This window comes from Gavialis gangeticus, unplaced genomic scaffold, assembly GCF_001723915.1.
Source record: "Gavialis gangeticus isolate Ggan-Ray unplaced genomic scaffold, GavGan_comp1, whole genome shotgun sequence".
NCBI lineage: Eukaryota > Metazoa > Chordata > Crocodylia > Gavialidae > Gavialis > Gavialis gangeticus.
The window spans coordinates 59,028,362-59,036,083 of NW_017729029.1; the positions used below are offsets into that span (position 1 = coordinate 59,028,362).

General features: G+C 40.7%; 1 protein-coding gene across 4 annotated transcripts in view; it reads left to right on the forward strand.

Moving 5' to 3' along the window:
• Nucleotides 1–7,722, forward strand: part of TRIM2 (tripartite motif containing 2) — a 175,732-nt gene that overhangs the window by 78,170 nt on the left and 89,840 nt on the right. The window contains exon 1 of one of the 4 annotated variants that reach the window (XM_019521663.1): nt 1,970–2,153. The exons of the other annotated variants lie outside the window; for them this stretch is intronic. The gene's annotated coding sequence lies outside the window, so the exon portion shown is untranslated. Of the gene's footprint in view, nt 1–1,969; nt 2,154–7,722 lie in introns of those variants that run through there. 4 annotated transcript variants of the gene reach the window in all.

Sequence of the window (7,722 nt, forward strand, 5' to 3'; positions counted from 1 at the left end):
TGGCCGAAGCAGGAGAGCCCCGTGAGCAACCCCCTGTCCCCCGGGGGGGGGGGGGACACGGAGGAGCAAAGCACCCTGGGATGCTGGAAGACTATGCTGTGGTTTTTCTCAGAAGGAAACATGTACAGATATTCATTCTCCTAGCAGAAACTCTCCTAGGAGTGCTTTAACCCTGGTTGTTCCCAAGACCTTTTTGCTCTGGGGAGAAAAAACCTCCTGAACATTTGTACACTTCAAGGAGAAACAGAATGTCTGTGCAGGACTAAAGTCATATTAAAAGGGATGAGCTGGGTGAATGCAGGTCATGAAGACATTGAGTCTGATCCTGATGAGGATTAAGTACCATCCTCAAAACTCCCAGCAATTTAACTGGGAGTGGTAGACACTTCTACCGTTGGCATGAGCCCCTGTGGGCACGGTCTTTCTTACAACCCATTGGAAGTACTTTCTGCCAAGGTTACTCTGACCTTGGTACAGTTTGTACCTCAATGTAACAATGCTGCCAGGTTACACGTGTGTGTGTGTGTGTGTGTGTGTGTGTGTGTGTGTGTGTGTAAGCATAGTCTTGCAGTGTAAAAGGTTAGAGTGAGATTTTTTCAGCACAGGAAGGTTTCAGTAAACCCCTTTGCTGCTTACATCCTGTTGGGGATCCTGTGGGCTTGGGTAAAACAGATGTACGCAGTGCACTTGAAAGGAACCTCTTGCTGTGTGGGCAGGCATGGAGGTGCCATTGGGGAAGGACTGTAAAGAAAGGGGAGGAGTGAATCCAGTGGCAGAAGACTACAGAGGAGCAGCCACCATGTTTGACTTCAAGCCAGACAAGCTGCTGCAGAGGGGCTGTGCCACAGCCCAGTCTGTCTTGCAGGTGGAAGGGGAATCCTGCTGCCCCTGCACTGTGTTCCTAAATCAAACTGTTTGCTCAGTCTGCAAGCAGGGAGGTCTAAAGTGCTTTCCCATTGCTCTTGTTTGTTGTTACAATTTTAAGTTCCATTTATTGTATCTTGCTATGAATCAGTTCCTTCCAATACATTTTGGTTTGTTTTCTATTTCCTTTACCATCTGGATGGTTAGGTTTCTTGCCATTTAGGATAATTGTTCAAGCCTATCAGTTTCCTGGTTTTGAAAACACCAGTCCTGTATCACAACAACAACAATAGCAGTAACAATGTATGTAAAACCTCTGTTGTTCAAGGTTAAGTACCAGGAATTGCAAAAAATGCCTGAAGACCATCTCTGGCCCATTAACCCATATATATTTTAATTGAACTTGTTAAAAAGATATTGACATTTATTTTTATTGTTTTATCATGCAAGGCTATTCTCTCTCTTAATTTGATCCTATTTAGGCTGAAGTACCTATACAAAGTACCAGTTTGCATGTCAACTGTGCTTCAGCATAGTTAAAAATTAGTTGGGTTTTAGACTTTGTTCTACCTAAGGATTTTTCATTTCTTAGACTAGACCATCAGAAAGGTCACAAAAGTAGGTCTGATTACTTAGCATTTCTCTTTATTGAAAGTAAAGGTTCTCCACACTAGTGCTGAATCAGAAATAGCATGGGTGAGAGTTTATTTGCTCAAGGCCCCTAACAAACACGATTTCACAGTGTAGATGTGTTCGAAACATGCTATATTATGGCCTTCAGGGCTTTTTTCTTTTCTTTTTGCAGAGAAATTTAAAATGGGGTTTAGCTCTCCTTCCTCTGAAAATTAACTATGGTTTAGCTACGTTTGGTGGCCTGGCATACTTTGGCTTGGTTTTCCACACTGGTAGAACTATGGTGCAGTTCCTAATCTTAGTTTCCTATGATTTATATTTTTCCCCCAGAGAGGCTCTTGTATGTGAATGATATGAAAAAGTAACACGATGCCTAATACAAGAGGAAGCAGAAGAGCAATGACTTAACACACTATGGTAGATAAAGTACCTAGGCACAATAGAATTCTAAATGTCTTCTAAAATAAATATATTGGCTTGTTGGTGGTGTTTTCAAGTAAAATTCTTCTTATTTGAACATCCTTTCGTCATGTGGTTTTTGTTACCTGGAAAAATCTTTCCGAAGTAGCCAAAACTGAAAGCTTCAGTCTTCCAACTCCAGACACACCAATATAGGAGCATAACTTCCACTCGCATCACAGTGAAACCTCCCTCAAGTTTGTGGAGCAGAAGTAGTGTTAGAATCACTGTAAACCTTGAACACTTTGAGACTTTGCGTACCTTCTTTTCTACAATACATTTTAAAGTCAAAGGAGGTAATATCCCATCATACAAAATAACAGACCAAGACTTTGCAATAATGGGAAAACAAGCTGCTATAACATTTTGCGTTTTGGTCTAGTTTGGAATTAATGGGAGGTTTCTACCCATTTTTATAGTCAAACAGTTTTCTGTGATATGTTAGATCAATTATTTTATATTTGGAAAGTAATTATGATTGCAAGAAGCAGTTCCAGGGGGACTGCCAGGTATTAGTGAATTCATTTTGTTCAGTGATTGCATGGTAAACTGTGATTGCTGGATGTTGTACTGTACATTGCTGCAGTGAATTCTACATTGGGCCAACAAAATCAGATTAAAAAAAATAATATAGAAGCAGTGTGGAGCAAAGCAGACCACTTTGTCTTGGTTGAAAAAGAATTAAGTAATAGGCTATTTCATATTATGCCCTTTATGAGGCTAGGTACAGACAGTCAAAAAAACCCAGAGGCTGAATTGATTCAGTCTTTACAGGTTAATCTAAAATGCACAGATTAAATTGAAACAAAAGTTAACAGACATTTACCTTTGACTCAGGAAATGCAGCCACATGCCTGCAGTGGCTCAGGCCAAAAGCCCAGGGGTGCTAGGGTATGGCTCTCTGGCTGTGTGTTTACTTCCTCTTTCTGCTGCCCTCAAGGTCTCTGAAATATGAACTCCAGAATTACAGCAGCAAGACTCTTCAGGGTTGTTCATCACTTCTGCTTTCTGCTTCCAGGTGCCTCTGGGATTTATAGTCCACAGTCACAGCCAGTGGTAAATTGGAGTGGGGGAAGGGGTGTTTAGTTCCCCTCTCTGGCTCCAGACCCCAGCTGGGGTTTGCCAGGGGGGCAGTCTCCGCCTATAGACTGGGCTGCATCCCCTAGCCAGAATTGCCCCCCCTAGCCAGCCCTCACTGCTCCAGCTAGGGAACAGAGAGGTGGGGCCATTCCTGCTCTCTGGGGTAGACAGCACAGCCTAGCCCAGCCCAAGGCTGGAAAGCATGCTGGGATGCTGGGGGACTGTGATTTAACTTGAACCAGGAAGGGGCCTGGGACAGAAGTTTCATAAACCAGATTGACCCAAATTAGTTAAGGCTGATACTACATTCAACCAGGTTTATCTTAAACCAGTTTCAACCATTTTGAAACTGGTTTATGTGTATTGAACTTCTGCTCTGTTACAGGTTTAAACTAGTTTCTGATTACAGGGGTTACACACAAACCTGTTTAAGTATCTAGCCTGAAAGGAGAGCTTGAAAGCTACTAAGTCAAACCCATGTCTAGCTGGTTCTGGGCTTCAGAGTGGACAAAGAGGTGGAAGGCCAAGGAGAGACACTTAGAGAAGGAGTGAAGATGTATTCTTTGAAAAGTATTAGCCTTCATGCTGGGGACTGCTGTTGGACTTGCCTAGCATTTGCAGTGTCATTTTCTCTATTTGGAAGGTACCTAGCATCACTGAAAACATGGTCTGAAAGGGCACATTTCAAAGGTGCTGAGATGCCTACAGATGTAGATAGATGCTTTCAAAACTGCCTGTACTTCCTGTAGGAACAGTGAGTCATTGACAGTGCTGTTATATAAAATGGCATTTTAGAACAGGTACGTAGAGAAGCTACAATGAAATGAGATAATCAAAGCAAACTTGCTACTCCTACTCCAAGGTGTGTATAAGAATAAACATTGATCAAAGGTCTTTGGGATTTTTAATACAGAAACCTTAGCCTACTTGGCTGGATAGCAATCATAGCTAGTATTCATTCTTTTTCTGTCCTTTTAATAAGAAGTCAAACTGATTTAAAAAAAATAAAGCATTAAAAATGTAAAGTAGCAAGCAAGGAATTTGTTTTAAATTTATTTCCTTTCCTGTTGGCTGTTAAAAGCAACAACACAGAAAGATACAAACACAGAAAAGGGGAGATAAAGGAAGAATAAAAGGCAGAAAATGCACTTGGCATTCCTTGTGTGACTCTTATTTCTGATGGTGCTGCTGAAAAAAGGCAGGCACAGTGCTTGATCTTACCAGCCCCTCCAAGACCTGGCAAATGTGTACCAGGCCCTGGTTAAGACATTGCTTTTAGCCATCTCTAGTAACAACCCATGTTGCAAAAGATGCTTTCTTGGAAATGTAAGATATCTTAAAAAGTGAAAAGAGAGAAGAAATAATGTGGGCAAGGAAAAGGAGGCACAAATGAGGGACTGACTGCTGGAACTCAAGTCTCATCCCATGTGTTAGTTAGAACTTAGCTAAGATGACAAAATTATCTCTGTGTGTGTGTGGTCCCCTCCCCACAGCTTGATCTGATCATCCCTGACCACCAGGATGACAGAAGCCCAATAGTGTCCAAGTAGTTTCCAGGAGACAGTAGTGGTGGTGGCCACAATGGTAGAGCTTGTTTCTTTCTTACCTCCTGGCATAGCTGTCAAATTAGAAACTCAAAGCAAGGGTGAAGGATGAAATAGCCCATCTTCTCATTATTTTATTCACCAGTTAGGCCTCATTTCCAGCATGCTAATTTGGCTTAATTGATTTCTGGCCCTAAGGTTCTCTTGTTTACTGGGCACAGTCTTAATACTGTCCTTGAGTTGCATCAGTTAGACCCTTATGTTTAAACTCGTCCAGTCTTTTTTATCTGTAACTATTGCTGACTTATACAAACAGGATGCATTAGACTATTGGTATTTTGGCCAACTTTTATATAACAGGACGCATTTGATTACTGGTGTTTTGGCCAACTTAAGAGTTTAGACTTCTGCACAGATAGTCTGCATCTAAAGCATTATTATACATACATGTTTTTAAAACTCAATGTCACTAACCCCTGGAGCCCTGTGTTTTGCCTTGCTATCTTTGCTGTTTGTCCCAAAGAACAGGCCTGGGATTTCTCTTTATCCCTGCAAACCAAGGCTTCACTACCCTTATGCTGGACCTTACAGCTGCAGCAGGCGGGTCTCTGCCAGCTCCTGGTGGATTCCATTTGGGTCATGAAAGAAGTCTAGGTTCCCCTTTCTTAGGATCAAAGCCTGGAATGTCATTGTGCTCTTTACCACAGCCAACCAGTGAGAAGACAAAACAACAAAAGGATTTATTATATCGGAGGAAAAAATTATACAAATAAAACTGGCCGTAAATTTGAAGATAGAACAGAAGTCAAGTTTCTTACCTTCTCACCTGACAACTACCTAGTCTTTCAGAGAGACCTGCCAGTATTTTCAGTGATCAGCCTTCCCTCTGATCTTGCCATCCCTGACTGCCAGGGACCTAGACTCCTCCAGAACCTGAGAAAATCCAGAGATCAGGCATATCACACAGATTGCTCTTAAAATACATTCAAGCTAGCCCTCTGCATCAGCATTGTCCCAGTCACTCCGAGTCACAGAATCATTTAGAAATGTCTTGCCTTCCCCAGGCACCCAGAGCACCTCTGGCTGATGGGCCAGTTCTCTTGGATACCTGTGCTATTAAATGACTGTGTTTTTCCCATCACAAGCAGAAAATAACTGGTATGCCCATTCCACCAGTGGCTCCTGTTTGTGATTAAGAGGGCCAATTTTCCTTGCCCTAATAAGAAAATGGCCAGAGATATTTAGCAGTTATACCTACTCTCTTTTCTATAAAGAGGTATCCCTGAGTTCCTTTAACTAAACCATGTCCAAAATCATAAAACTGTAGACAGATAGCATACCATAATTATACAGTGGCAAAAGCAACATCAATGGATACAGCACAACATAAGCTTTTCGATGAGGCCACGTGCCGTATCAATACAACTAACACGAAAATCTTTGTAACACCCCACAGACCATCCCCCTTGTATTTGGTGGAGTGCATGACACCCGGTTAGTACTGGGGTTAGTTGTTTTTTTAATTTGCTACTTCTGATCTTCAAGAATAGGAACTGGAACTGAAGGGGGGAATAACAACAAAATGACAGAAGGAGCTATATTGTTGTTACAGCAAAGTGGGAAGTCTTAGCTGCATCTCAGTACGCAGGTGGCACATGTTATATCATGTTTTCTGTTCAGAACTAATTTTCTGTTCAGAACTGACTTTGTACAGCACTGGGGGTGGAGATGGGGGTGGGAGGAAGGAAATCCCATGGGCGAGCAGCTTATTGTAAAAACCTATTTGAACCTGACTGCTAGTAAAGTGCAGCAAGATTGTTCATTGAGCTGTAAATCCATTTCCTTTTTGCTAGGGTTAAAGAAACCCACATGTCAAACATTAAATATGCAAAAACCAAAAATTGTCAAGGGAACTGCTGCAGCCATTCTTCCGTCATTTGCATTGCCACTCATTTTTTATCACATTTTTATTTTGTTGAGGGAGAGGAGTTAAATAACTCCTTAAGCAGAGCTTAAGGTCTTTACTGGCTGGTGCTTTCAGGAGTTAGTTATAAGAAAACTGAACTCTTGAGACACATGGTCCTTTATGTTGCTGGTATGTAGTAGTATCTTTTAGTGAGAATGATTGTAGAAATGCTTCTCTGGCAGCCTTCTTCAGCCATATGTTGTGCTGTGGTCTCTTTTGTGATTCAAGGGGGTATGTAGTCATTACTATAAGTATTTCTATTTACAGGGAGCAGTAACTTGTATACAGTAATTGTAGTTCTGTTGGTGATTTTGTTATATGTAAATTTTATGGTTGTAGCTATTGAGGGGGTAAGTAAGTAAAAGCTGCTTGCGTGCATATCCCTGAATATTTTGTCTTTTACTTTAGGGAGTGTCAGTTGTGAATTCTGATGTCTTGTTTTTGTTTCAAATATGTCCTTTGTGCAATTGGCAGAAAAAGTACCCCAGATTGCCTTGCTAGGGGAGTGAAAGATGTTGATGGCTCTAAGTAAAAAAATTCTCAAGCCAGGCTTTTAAACCATGAATCCTGGTGTCAGGTAACTATTTTTAGTTCATTGCTAAAAGAAAAATTACCTAATTTACTTCCTCTGGCAGAGTTCAGTAAAGGTTGAAGGAAGTGGCAGAGCCTTATTTGATACCAGAGCCTGCACACATCCCTAGCACATCATTTCTCATTGTAATCCATTTTACAACGTGTTTTGCCACAACTGCAGCCTCACTGATTTAAAACCAGTCTGGCCAACACCATTAGACCTGTAGTGTAAATGGTATATAGAGTACTTTATTACTGTTTTTTATTTAATTATTTGTAATATGGTAAGATGTTGCTGTATAAGAAATGAAACAAAATTCTAACAGACTTTTTTTCCCCTAGGAAACTTGAAATGTTTTGACAGAAAATTATCTTCAATGGGAAATTATCAAAATGCATTGTGTTGCATTTTTATTCCTAATTCATATTATAATAAATGTTATAACTATGGAAATACCTTTACTTTGAATATGGTAATGATCAAAATATCAAAGATCAAAATATTTTAGTTCATGAAAAGTTTTGTTTTCATTTTGTTTTGTTTTTTTAACTTTTCCTCTTTATTCAGGATAAAATCTCAGAATTTCCTCCCTCCTTTCTCCA